The 13,171-nt window shown below is 42.4% G+C and overlaps 1 protein-coding gene across 10 annotated transcripts in view; it reads left to right on the top strand.

The window, feature by feature from the left end:
* Positions 1-13,171, top strand: part of PAG1 (phosphoprotein membrane anchor with glycosphingolipid microdomains 1) — a 119,042-nt gene that overhangs the window by 83,675 nt on the left and 22,196 nt on the right. For 2 of the 10 annotated variants that reach the window (XM_054058585.1, XM_054058590.1), the window contains one exon: positions 588-755. The exons of the other annotated variants lie outside the window; for them this stretch is intronic. The gene's annotated coding sequence lies outside the window, so the exon portion shown is untranslated. The remainder of the gene's footprint in view (positions 1-587; positions 756-13,171) is intronic. 10 annotated transcript variants of the gene reach the window in all.

Consider the following 13,171-nt stretch of genomic DNA (forward strand, 5'->3'; position numbering starts at 1 on the left):
TCCTGTGCCATACTGCCAACCACACTGAGATGCAGTTTTCATCTGCCTAAAGAGATGGCATTGAATGTTGTTTTAAATGGCATAGACTATGCCCCTTATCCTCCAGCTGCCACTGCATAAGGGCACAAATCTCCTGCCGTTCCTGCATCAAGTTGTCCATGTCTGTGGCCATATCTGTATAGACACTCAGATAGCTTGGATCCTCAGGCAACTCAAGTAGTCCTATCTGCCAGTGTTTAGGCAACTAAATGCCATCTCTGTGGGCTAGTCAGCTGCTCCATTACCTGGCATCCCCTGGCAGTGCAGGAGACTCAAGCACATCATTCACACTTAGGCACGTTTGGGCATCTCACACGTCTTGTGGTGGGTGGCTGACTCCCACCCATCACAGAAGATGTGTGACATTTCACTGAGCTTGCAGTCACTCCTTGGACGTTTTTGATACAAACTGAAAAAATTGTGGAAGGGCTGAGACAAAGTAGGAAAAGAAAACTGTAGTTGCTTCCCATGTTACTGCTCTGCTGTGCTCTGTAAGTCAGCTGGTGAGACACACTGTGGATTTAACCCATGATCTCCCAATCCTCCAGTTGCATCTGCAGAGCCACAGAATGGCAATGCGGGCAATCAAGCCAAGTCAGAAAGCTGCACCAGGGAGAAATGAGTGGCCCTGAGGCTCAATAACTGAGCAGCACCCGCACAGTGGAATGAATTGAGCATCCTGAAATGGATCAAATGACTGTCCTTCTGAGACAGCAGTAAGTACTCTATGGTAACTGGCTTGTTTTCTTCATCCATTTGGTCTGTCCTTTGAATTTTCCATCATCATTTTGCCTTTGCCTTCGCTTCACGTGCATTTACCAGCAGTGCTGTCTTTGCCTATTAGCAGTTGTGTACCAGCTGCTGTGCTTTTTCTTTATTTCACAGCTTCTGTGCAGATTTTGCTTGATTGTTTTGTCCCAAACCTTTTTGGTGTATGTCAGCATTTTATCTGTTATCATGCACTAGGGAATGATAGGAGCCATGATCTATTTGGGTCAGTACATGCCTGTATGTAACCATTCCAAAATGAGGGATTTTCTAAGAATAAATTCTCCCTCACCTCTCCCTCCCTCTGGTTCTCATTCTGGCCCACATAATATGTTATCTCCCTTCTGCTATTTTTAGACTTGTGAAACTGGGGTAAAGAGAAGGATGAGTCTTTCTGTTGTTTCTGCTCTCTTCCAGCTGAACTCAGTCTTGCATTTCTCCTCTTGGTTGAATAACTCATGAAAATATGTAGCAAAGCAAATAGTCTAGCAGCTGCCCCAAACTAAGGTCTATGGTCATGTGTTCCAAGTAAAATGAAAATTCAAAAAGGAGTCTCTAAAAGGATGGCAGAATTGTTTTTCTGAAAGCAGCACATCAATTTGATCTGGCATCTGAGTCAATGCAGAGCTGGATGACCTCTGCTCTTCAAGCATCTGGCCAGCTGTTTGTTGTAGTCAGGAAAACTTTTCAACAAAAGGAAAAATTAATTTACTGTTGCTGCCATCAAATTAAGTAAGTGTTTCAGCTTTCAGTAACTAATGGTTGCCCTCTTGATTTGCGAATGGTTTCTTTGAAAGCTCTTTCCTTCTGCAGAATCTGATTATTTTACAGTAAAACTATCCTGAACCAATGGAAAAGGATAAAAAACAGGTTTGTTCACCATATAGTGTTAGGTTATCCATTAAAATAAGACACATTCTGGAGGGTATTACAGCAGGCCTGAGCATGGCTAATTCCTCAAAGAATAAAGACACAGCATATGAAATTCAAACCACTTGGTGAAGGAAAATCAGACCTGAACAGTGATGTAATGGTAAATCTTAAAAGATAACCAGCTGTTGAAATTGCTGGGAAGGGCAGAGAACTCTAGTTGTATATCTTCCTGACCTCACTTCTCTTATCACATACGTTTGTATCTTGTATGTTACTTAATATTGTTTGTCACATTTTAGTTAAGCAATCCTATTACTTAATTCATATAATTTCATTCTCTTTCTGAGAGTGTTTTCATGTATTTCTTGTCATCTGCTCTTTGCGGTTCTGATATGCCCTCTGTTTTCTCGCCAGCTGGATATCCTAATATTAAAAATTGGCCATAACCAAAGTAATCAATAGATGTTGATATCAGTAGTGGTAATTTTATAAGGAGTTTGTTGGAGCAAGTTTGATTGGTACATTATTATAGAAAAATAATTCGGGGGAGAAGAAGTGCTAAAACAAAAATGTTGCCCAGCAAGACATACTCAACTGATGGCAAGGATGGTGGTACCCTGCTAGAAGGACCAAGCCTCAAGGTGAATGGGGAGCTGGCAGCTCATGCAGCTGCGGAATTGCGGCAACACTGGTGTGGCCTCTGGAAAGGAGGAGGCAATGGCTGTGAAAGGAAGAATGAGGCTCTGCAGGTGGCAGAGGGTGGGTGAAGGTACCAGAAGGCAAGATAATAGAGGTGGAGTCTTCTTGGCCATGTAGGAGTGGAGGCAGTAGCTGCTTTTGTGGGGTGTGTACATATGGACATGGACCCAGACCCCTGGTGTGTGTGCTGTGATCATATCTGTGCTGCTGAAAGGCTCTTCTTGGCTCCTACGTGCACGAGACATGCTTACTACTGACTTGTCGTACAAAGGTTTTGAGCTTACTATTGGTTCTTCCCTTCATACATCACCACTGTAAGACTGTTCTTCTTCTTACCTGGTCTGTCTTGACTCTCTCCAGTCCCTGGAGAGCAGTTATCCTGTATCCAGTATGGGTTTTCATCAAATTGTAGTCTTATTCTTCTCCTTCAAAACCTTAATGAGACCAAGTTCTATGGGGAAAAAGTCATTATTTGGGTCAGCATGGAACTGAAACCTGAAAGTAAAGCCAGGCTGGTTGTTGATTGCATGAAGTGATGCGATGCTCTGCTTGTCCTGCCTACCAGCACTTGCTTCTCTGTCATCATGCTTTGGCAGCTCGTAACTCAAAGTAGTAGCAAAACCTTTTGCAGGAGGCATGATGTATTTATCCTTCTTTCTGCAGTGCTACCCACATTGTAGCGCTTCCTTCTAAAATAATGCTAATGATAGTAACATGGGAAAGCACAGAGGATGGGGAAGTCTCACAGCATTAGTGATGCTTAAATTGCAGAAAAACTGATGCCAGCAGGCAGCAAAAAGAACAGACTGGAGGAAGGGGTAAAAAAAAGGGGTTTTATTTTAGTCATTTGTTTTTCAACAAATGCAAGTTTTCAAGCTATGGGCCAAATTCTGTCTTCTGATTCTTGCTTAGTTGCAAGAGGCATGTATTTTTTTAGGGTTCATCATTAATTCATTTTGAGGAAATACTCTGTTTATACCAAGTTCAGATTGCAAAGTGGTAGTTAGTAGATGACATTCAGACTGAAGATCATCCTTGAAACAATGTGTGGAAGTATTTCTTTTCTGAAGTCCATTTCCCTTCCTACCGTTAAATATCCATCAGGCAGGCAAAGAGCTCAAAACTGTGACAGGCAACTACATTTGCTGGATATGTAGATGCAATATTCATATATAGTTTTATGGAAGGTTTCTTTTCCACAGTGTATAAATCAAACATCTCAATCAAATTGAGAAGGGGGAGACCTGGTTTTTATTAGCTCTGAAGACTTTCAGAATTACATTAGTTGCAGTTCATTAGATCTTATAATTGTATTTGCCGTGTGTCATGAGGGAGTGAGGGGTTTGGGTGTGCATGGAGGGAACCCAGCTCGTAGGTCCTTCCCACGTGATCAGCTTCTACTGCCTCAGTCCATCAGGATCAAGCCCAGAGTTTTATATTTCCCTCCCCACTGCAGGACAGCAGGCAGATGTTGGTATGGGGAACAGGAAACAGTTGGGTATATTTTTCCTTACTACCCCATGCTGCTCTAGCTGGCACACAGGGCAGTTGCCTGCACTTTTGTGAGGAGGTGGTGCTGCAGGATATGCTGGACTATCACAAGCAAGTGGTGTTTTCATTTGCCTCAGCTCTGCTTCCAATTGAGAGGACAGAATGACTTCATCGCATTAATCTTGGAGAAAGAAACTGGCAGTGAAATGGTGCAACAACATGAAGCTATGAAAAGACCCATTCTGTTAGTGCTGCTCCCATTGGGTGGAAGCTTATCCACATTTTTTGGTTTGATGTGTCAACCAAGGGAGTCAACTCAAAGGAGTGCATCTGAAGACCTTTCCTCGTGAATCACCACACATTAATGTCTCCTCATTTTGCCCGTGGTATATAGATATCTCCTCTCCTAATTCTAAGTGTCCAAAAGTTCACTGTAAAGTAAGAGTAGGTCAGGTATGACCAGCTGTGGAGGTCATACCTAGTTTCCTCTATCTTTGAAGGTAATCCTCTCTCCACAGGTAGCAGTTATTCTTAACTGACTGTGCAGAGCATGCAGCGGCCAGTTTAGATTATTTTTAGATGACTGAAATTAAAGCAGCACCTTCCCTCAAGGACCACATGACTTTGTTTCCAACTGGAAAGAGAAAAGAAAGATTGCATAGATGCAGCACTAGCTGGGGACACCAGCTATCTGGGATCAGTTCTCATCTCTGCCAATGAATTCTTTGAAAACTGCCAAATACTTCTTTGTCTTGGACATTCTTTTCATGAAAATGAATTTATTAACACTGAGATTCTCTTGTGTGATTGTCTTGTGATTCTCTTGGTATTGTCTAAGTAAAATGTAAACTCTTCAGGACCAAGAGCATCTCCAGCTGTAAAGGCTCTGCATACATGCACCAAATATTTACAAAAAGCTGACTTTCCCAGTGAAATACAGATGCTAAAAAGTTAAAAATCACTTTATTGAATCAATTAGAGCGAATAGTGAGAAATTTGGGCTTGAAATAGTTCTTCACCTTTACAAAGCAAATCACAAGGTGAACCCTGTTTTTTAAAGATTGGTCTGTCATGAAACTGACTAACTGCTGCCTCTCTTGCTGTACCATATTACACAGCTCAATTCTCACTAATTCCTTTTGCTTCAACATTATTTAATCTTAAATATAACAGGCCCTTCTAACGTAATTTGCACTCTGCCTCCAAGGACCATCACTTAGCTTCCCTGGAACAATCCTGTCTTCTTGACTTTTTTATGTATAGATTATATGGTAGTGTTGGCACTCATTTATCTGGGCTTTTTACATTTAAAATTATTTTGCTTAGATTTTTCAAAATTGGAATTGTTTTGGTGTGCTTCATTTTGGAGAGATCTCACTCAAGGCACATTAAAAGGCTGTAGTGTGCTGACAGTTGGACACAAGGCACTTTATAAATTTCTCGGTTTAGGTAGAGTTTATCTCACTAGAAGTACTAAAATTTTAGCAATCTAGAAGTTGAGTACGAGTGGAAGTCATTCAGCCTTCTCCTGTGATGAGAACAGAGGTAAGATCTCTCAGGTCAATGGGAGCCTGTTTTTAGAGATGTAAACATGCGTGAGTTGAATTGACTCCTAAGTAGGATTCTTGGTCTTCTAAAAAAGTCACACTTCTTCTTCAGCAGCATTTCACCAAGGACTATCAGAGTATTGTGTTTTGCTGCTGCATATTTTGCAACCTTCTCTATTTTTATAAGTTATGGGTGTTTTGGAAATTGGAAGTAGCTTCTGGAAAATTACTATCTGTCTGTTGTGTTTCATGAGCCAAACATCAGTTTGAGAACAAGTACTATTGCCATAAATTATTTAGAGTTCTTTTAGGTTGGATGACAGAGGGAGAATCTGTGTGCACCCACTTCGCAGGCTAGAGGGAATTTCTCTACTTCCATTATTACTACCTGAGTTTGCAAAAGGGTTGCTTAAAATGTTGTTGCACTGCAGCAAGTGAAAGGGGACTTGGCAAGGTAGAATTACATGAACAGCAAAGTGCAGTTATAAACAGGCTATGTTTAATATGAAATAGCATCTAGTTCCAGGAAAAACAAAGCTATCAGGAATAGTTTTGTCAGGGCTGGAAAACACTTCACAAAGACAGCTTTCATTTCTATATGCTCTAAAGTATGTAGTAATTGTGGTCTAATGGCCTCACTGCAGCCAGAAAGCAATAAGGGATATTGTGGGGGTGTGGGAAAGCATAATATGCTACAATTAAGCTGTAATATTTGGCATGGTCACTCATCAGATAAAGCTTTTATGCTGTCATATTGGAGACAGTCACTATTTGGCTGCTAAAGCCTGGGGAAAATATGTGGTAGTGTCCCTAGGAGCTGTTTCAGGGAGGCTTCATTGTCGGTTTCTTCCTCAGCAGCTGGCCAAGCCCAGCTGATGCTTTGCATTTGCAAGCTGTGTCTGCATCACTCACTTTTCCTTGCTTGTGCTGGAGGTTTTGTACTGCTGGTGGTGAAATGGGGGTAATTCCACCCACCATGGAATGAATTTGTGGGCTTTAAGTTATTTGGTTTGAGAACTGTTTACTCAGGACCTGATTTATAATGGAAGATACCTTTGTCAGAAATCTGTGAGCGTATGGCTTACACTCAGAAAGAACTTGTGTGTATGGGAAATAAATGTGCTAAGCCCACGACGAATTAGGTGCATAATTATGCATGTGTATTAACCTTAGGATGTGGCCTGTGTTTCACTGGGGGATAATCATGTTCACATGCAATTATGCTCACCTTCCTTTGAAAATCTGGTTTTACAGTCTGCTAGAATACCTTCCTAGTGACATCTCCTACTTTATAAAATTCTCAACCATTTTAATAGAAACTATTCTGCCTCCTTGAAGCAATCTCTTAAATTGTTCATATGACTTTCCTGATTCTTCCCACTTTCCCAGATATCTTTCTGAGGAGGAGAGGCAGCCTACAATACTGGCTGGTGTGGAATTGCTAGAATGCTAGTAGGAATAGAGAAGAAGGTGTGGAAAGAAAAGTCATATCAACTTTGAATATGTTGACCTTGAGGTGACATAGCCTGACAAAGCATGAATGAGCTGATTAAAGTATGAATGCAGATTGTGGTGTATTTTGACATTTACTGCTGCAAAAGCCTGTCTAAGTTTTTCTGCATTGCCACAGATAGATGAATTCAGATAAACTTGGTTTCTCTTTAGGAGACATTAAGACTTAGAAGAGGTTAAAAGTGACCGGTGATTTGGGACTGTTCAATTTTGTCTTAGATATGTTTTTTTGCATTATAGAGCACATACATCCTTTGATAAGCCAGCTATGATTTCTGTGAAAGTAAATACAGTGGGGAATTAGATCAGAAACTCATTATTCTGCTGCTTCACAAAGCAGAAATGTGAACTATTTTGAAGGCTTACAGCGTGCACAGTCCCTGCAAAGCTCATCTGACAGTCTGCAACAGCAGCACACTCCATGCCAGTAATTCCTTCCAGCATCAGGCTTTCAGGACCGGGCCTTAATTATGTGCACATCTGGTCTCCTGTAGCAGTTCTTCACTGCTTGGAATAAGATGTGCCTGTCTTTAACTGTTCTTGTTAAATGGGTGCTGCCAAGCCAAGCAGCTCAAAACACAACTGCACAAGAACTTTAATCTTTTGCTGGAAGGGATTTATCCTGATTTAATGCACAGGAAGCCCAAAAATGAAATGCAGTAGGTACTGCATCAGAAAGATGATCTTGGTCTTAATGTTTGTGTAGTGCTGTACTGGATCTGCATATAAACGGGCAGAAGCCAAAACAAGGCAATGCAAATGCAGAAATAGTAACACAAATCAGTCTTACAACTTTTTTACAATGCATTTGGAGAAACTTCACGATTTTGGCTTTAGTGACAATCTCATGTTAGGAGAAGTTCTGCCAGGCAAGACCTCAATCCAACCAGCATTCCTGGCACCTGTAGTCTCTAGAAGCATTTAACTGCAATTGTTTATATCCACCTAGCACCAATTTAAACCAAGGATAATGTTTGTGTATTCAGGCTGTTCCATAGCATCATCTATTTTATCCTAGCAATGTCTCAGAATTAGCTGAATTTTATCTTTTTAATAAAATTTCACCATCTTTTTATATACTTTATTAGGTATTAATGCTATTTTTATATGTAGAGAGAATATATACATATATTCTATTTTAATATCTTACTGTAGTTTTTTTCACCTGTAACAGAGGTGATTGCCTCAGGCAGCAAACAAAACTGGGAGCAGGGAGAGAGACAGGAGCTGGTAAAGGAGATAGAGTGGGTAGAAAGCTGTGCATGTCCAGTTGGTGGAGGAGTACTGAGAGAAGAGAAGGGAGCTGAGGTCAAAAAGACCCCTGCTTTTAAATTCTGAGTCTGAGATACGAAGAATCTGGTTTTACCAAGTTAGAACAGCCTGAAGCATAATTTTGACTGCAGTCATAAAGCTCTTTCCCGAACTAATCCCAAGCACAACTCAGGAGTAGCTCTGGTCAGGGAATACTCCTGGAAGACAATTTGGATACAATCACTATTTGGTGGAGAGTAAGAAAGTTTAACAGTATGGGCTCAGGCTGTGCCATGCCAGCTGGCTGTAGGACAGTTATCCCCAACGTTTAGTCTGCTGTGGATGTAACCTTAATATTCAGAGCACAACTTCCACCAACTGCTGCAGATAGGCTCCAAACCAGGACTTGCAGTAGGAGGCACCTGTGAAAAGTTTGGCCCAAGTATTTTGCCCACAGAGGAACAAATGCAGCCCCAATGGTGTCACAAAATTTGTGTGTGCTGCCACATCAGGTTATACTTCAGCAGTCCACCAGCTGTGGCGAACTATAGAAGGGAAACACTCAGAAGCTGCCTTTAGCTGCTCTGCCACTAAAGCGTGGTAAGGACATACGGTGAAAAAGGTCAGAAACCAGTTTCAATTTAGAATTAATAGGTTTAGAGAAGGGATGTTTGAGTGAAGGAAGTGGGCTTTGAGTTCATTTTAACCCAGTTTACTGTAGCACTGCACTTTAGCTCCCGCCAGGAGCACAAATGGCTTTTCCTTGCCAGCAGTGTGGTTTTTCCATGCATGCAGAGAATAGTCCTGATGGGGAAATGGTTTTGTGTTGAGTAAAATGTATTTGCCCCGTCCTCCCTCTTCTCTAAATCATGTGTGTAGTTTGGTGTGAACTCTTGTTGGTGCAGGAGATGTGATAATGGATTGCCATCTTTACTTCAGTTGTTTTCTTCAGGGTGTCCCAAGGATGTTACAAGGGATGTGCTCAGTCTTTGGGCACCTGGAGGTACACTGCACCCACTGTTGTCTAAACTGGGCCTGAAGTTGCAGAGGGAGTTGTCTGAAGATGGAGTAAGGTAACAGGACCTCATTAGGTCTCCTGCAGGTCTCTGACTTCATAGAGGAAGTCCATTTTCAGTATCTGGAAGAACAGGAGATAAAAGGGATCAGCATGCACAGATGTTACTCACACCTGCAGGATTGTTTCTGCTGCTGCATGTTGGTTGTAGCCCAGGTTTCTGTTCTATTTTTGTGTTTGAATTGCACTGTTTGCAGCTGGATGCAGACAAGAGGACATTCATTAGTTTCATACTTCTAGGCTCATGTCTCAGTTCCACGTATCTTGTATTTCACTATTTTCGGGTTTAACGCAGCTCTCTAGGGGCTTGCTACCAGACCAATTAAAATCTCTATTAAAATTGCAACCTTCTTCCACGCTTTCTCAGACCTTCCAGGTCTGCACTGTTGGGGTGGGCGAGGTCTTCCAAACTGGGCGATCTGACTGATCTGGTTTGCAGTTTAGCAGTGGATTACTGAAGGCAGTGGGAACAGGAGGGATGGGAAAGAGAAGAGAACAGTAGAAGATTGAGCAGCCCAAGAAGGAGCCCTAGAAATGAAGCTCAGCCAAGAGGCAAGCACATGAAGCTCCTGGGCAGTGTTGAATCCAGCCTGACAGACTAGAATGGGGAGTTGTGATCCTGCAGCCCTCCTTGAATCTCTCCTGTCCTGTCGCGTTTGGCTTCTCACATTCAAAGTTGTTCAGTTGTCAAAACAATTTCTTCTCTTGCCTACACTGCATCTATAATTCATTAAGAAAAGGAGAGAGGTGAAGCCATTGGCTTTTCCCACTCTTTCCCCTCTGGAAAGCGTGGGCTGAGTGTGATTAGCGACAGGACATGAATGAACGGTTGTAATACCGAGAAGCCAAGGGGAAGGCAGTGGGAGAGGACATATAGCCATCTCCTGCTGGGCCTCCCATGCCACTGGAGCATGATGTCAGCTTCTCACAAAGCATATCCCCTGTGTTTTGCTGTAAGCTTGAGCGAATCTTTGCTTAGAAAACCCAGGTCAGATCCTGGACCTGAAGCACACTGGATCTGTCCGTTTCTGAGAGAAAGTATCGATCTGCTTGAGGGTAGGGAGGCTCTGCAAAGGGATCTGAACAGGCTGAATCAATGGGATGGGGCCAATGGGATGAGGTTTAACAAGGACAAGTGCAGAGTCCTGCACTTTGTCCACACAACAACCTCATGCAGTGCTACAGGCTTGGGGAACAGTGGCTGGAAAGCTGCCTGGAGGAGAAGTTGACAGCAGACTAAACATGAGCCAGCAGTGTGCCCAGGTGGCCAAGAAGGCCAATAGCACCTTGGCTTGTATCAGAAACGAGGTGGCCAGCAGGACCAGGGAAGTGTTTCTGCACCTGTACTCAGCATTGGTGAGGCTGCACCTCGAATCCTGTGTTCTGTTTTGCGCCCCTCACTATGAGAAAGACATAGAGGTTCTGGAGTGTGTCCAGAGAAGAGCAACAAAGCCGGCGAAGGGGCTGGAGAACAAATCTTATGAAGAGCTGCTGAGGGAACTGGGGTTGTTTAGCCTAGAGAAGAGGAGATGAGGGGAGACCTTATCACTGACTACAACCACCCGAAAGGAGGTTGTAGAGAGGCAGGTGAGACATTTGTGGTAACATTACTGACACAAGCATTTGCGGGAGAGTCTCTTCTCCCAAGTGATAGGTGATAGGATGAGAGGGAATGGCCTCAAGCTGCATTGGGGAGGTTCAGATTGGACATTAGGAAAAACTTTTTCACAGAAAGGGTTATCAAGCACTGGATTAGGCTGCCCAAGGAGGTGATTAGGTCACCATCCCTGGTGGTATTTAAAAGACTGGTAGATTAAGTGCTTAGGGATATGATCTAGTAATGGACAGGTACGGTTGGACTTGACGGTCTCAAAGGTCTTTTCCAACTTAGGGATTCTATGATTCTGTGATTCTTGGGCTTCAGAGGAGTTCAAGTCTCAGTCCAAGCTCTTCCTTACTAGCTGAAATTGTCACTTGATGTGCTCTCTAAAATTACAGCATATATCTTACACACGAAACTGCTTCATCTCAGATACAGGCTTTTTGGCAACAAATTTGCACTTGCACATCCTACACTCTGATCATCACTGACTCAATATGAACTGCCTCAGCTCTGCTTTCTTTATCCCTGCAACAGCTGTAAAGAAAAATAACACATTACTCACCGTGAAATTGGAGGCCATGCAGTGAAGTATCTGTCTTTTTGAAACTGCAAATGCAATTGTGCATTTAAATGCAATTTTGAGGAAATGGCTACGGGCATTATTTGCCGTGTAGGTTCCACTAATGGCAAATATTGATGACTAAAAAGCAAGAAGTTGCCACAAGAATGAGAAATTTTATTCAATATAGTATAAGGATTAGTTTTCTGAACTGATATTGGCTTTGAAATGTGATTGTGAACCGTGGTTTGTATTTTGCCTTAGACGAAATAACCAGTTTTCTTATCCAGGTATTCCAGGCCTATCTCTAGTACTTCTTTTTTGAGCTTGGTGTCGCCAGGAAGTTGTGTGGGGATTTCTGTGGAAGGGGTACAGTGAAAGAAATCTTCATCTTAAAAGATCAACACATATGAAAAAAAAGACCCCAAACCCCATTCAATTGACTGTTGTTCTATCTCAGTGATGTCTCTCTGCAAGGTTAAATTATTCAAGTCTGGCAGTCTTTCAAGGATGAAGGTGGAACCTTTTTCAAGCCCAGCAAATGAAAGGCCCCTTGTGAGCTCCGTCTTTAGCAGCTGGGTTTGCATTCATCTCTGAAGCACCCTCAGAAGGGCCAGAAATCCCTGTCCCTGAATGGAGACATTCACCAGAGGGCAGCACAATATCACTTTTCCTTGTAAAAGCAGGAGTTAAACTTCAGCTAAGGCCCTTTTGAAATTAGCCTGTTAGATAGTTGCGATTGCAAATAAGTTTCTCTTTAAAGGTAGCCTCTGAAGCAGCTTGGAAATCAATTCTATTAGGCATACATTAACATTTTGGTGTCTGGGTATTCACCAAGTGGAAGCAGAGGAAGTTCAGACAGTTCTATTTTCAATCTATGTCTGCGAGATTTCTGTCCGGGACTAGTCAGGACAACTGTTGGCTGCTTGTCCAGTTTCAAGTATTTCAGAAGTTCCCTGGTGTTAAAGGCAGCATCCTGAATCAATACTATTTCAGCCTTATAATTTGGGAGGTGTTAAACAGTAGGAGTAATCTCTCTGATTCCACTTGGTGAGAAGGGTGAATATGGGGTATGCTTATTTTACTTCTGATTGTCCTCTATGCTGAGCAGCTTCCAGGTCCTGTAGCACTTATGCTAAACTTTCACTGTTCAAGGAGCTAAGAGAAGCCACTGGTCACGTTTTGCCTGCTCAGCTTCCCTCACACAGGGCTTCATCTGTCATCAATCTGTTCCAATTTATTACTCTGTTCTGTTTGCACAGGTAACTGGTGTCTTCAAAAGATGCCTCCCCTGGTTCAAGTGTCACTCTACTTTTCTGACCTTTTCTGACCTTCTCTCAACTTTTAGTCAAAGCTTTGGTATCTGAATTCTTGCTCACTTGCTGTAGGTGAAGTACAGCTCCTGTCCTCAGTTGCTCTCTTTGCTCCATTTGGCTTCTGCCTGGTGGGATGTGTCATGTCTAGCTTCAGTCTTGTACTTTACTCCTGACATTCACACACAGGTCTCCATTGACTCTCTCTCTCTGATCTTACTCCTTTTTAAGCTCAGTCTCCACTCTGTCTGCTCCTGCTTATCCCAACGCTTCCTGAGTCTCTACTGAAGTCTTCAAAGATGCAGCTTTTCCATGGAGCTGCTCCCCATGCATCCTTAGCTTTTCTTGGCTCAAATATTATCTTCATTTAAAGGCCAACAGCCTTAATATATATGTGTAGAATAAAATAATTTTTCCTACTGTATTAATTTTTGGTGCATT

The sequence above is a fragment of the Cuculus canorus genome, chromosome 2, assembly GCF_017976375.1.
Source record: "Cuculus canorus isolate bCucCan1 chromosome 2, bCucCan1.pri, whole genome shotgun sequence".
Classification (NCBI taxonomy): domain Eukaryota; kingdom Metazoa; phylum Chordata; class Aves; order Cuculiformes; family Cuculidae; genus Cuculus; species Cuculus canorus.